The following is a 724-nucleotide window of genomic DNA, read 5'->3' as shown; positions in this document are numbered from 1 at the left end:
TTTTTAAAAAAAACTTTCTAAAATGTCAAAGCAGAAGAATGAACATATTATGTTGACCAGTGCACTGAATTTTCTTTATAGGTGGAGTATACCTGATTTGGCAGGAAATTTCTATGTTGTAAACTGCAAAATTTCACCTAATTTTAATCCCCAGAATTATCCAACATGGTCCCCAAATTTGTTCTCCAGGTAGAACAAGTGATTTTTTAAAGTGATATGTTTTCATTAAGTTGACATAGGGCAACTGCCCATTCGACAACGTTTGTGCAAAATGGTAGTTGGATTAGCATTGGTGGTGCTTCTGTAATTTTTTTTTTTGTCTGTGTGTCGTGCTGTGTGCTGTGTTCAGTCGCTCAGTCATTTCTGACTCTTTGTGACCCCATGGACTGTAGCCCAGCAGGCTCCTCCATCCATGGGATTTTCCTGGCAAGAATACTGGAGTGGGTTGCCATGCCCTCCACCAGGGGATCTTCCCAACCCAGGGACTGAACCCGAATAATATTAAAATGCTTTTAGGATGCTTATTACAGAGACTTTCTGCTTCTCAAAAGAAATGAAGAGGCATGGCTTAGAGATTCCAAATTCTGTAATCTACAGAGAGAGCATAAGTGTTTTCTTTAAGATGACATTAGTAGGTACACTTTAGGGTCAGCACCCAAAAAACTGGAGCTAGGATTGAATAAGCTAGGCTGTGGCAGAAATAGTTAGGTGTAAGCAGTGCTGT

Source organism: Cervus elaphus, chromosome 6 (assembly GCF_910594005.1).
Source record: "Cervus elaphus chromosome 6, mCerEla1.1, whole genome shotgun sequence".
In the NCBI taxonomy this organism is placed as follows: domain Eukaryota; kingdom Metazoa; phylum Chordata; class Mammalia; order Artiodactyla; family Cervidae; genus Cervus; species Cervus elaphus.
This window is presented reverse-complemented; position numbering follows the sequence as displayed.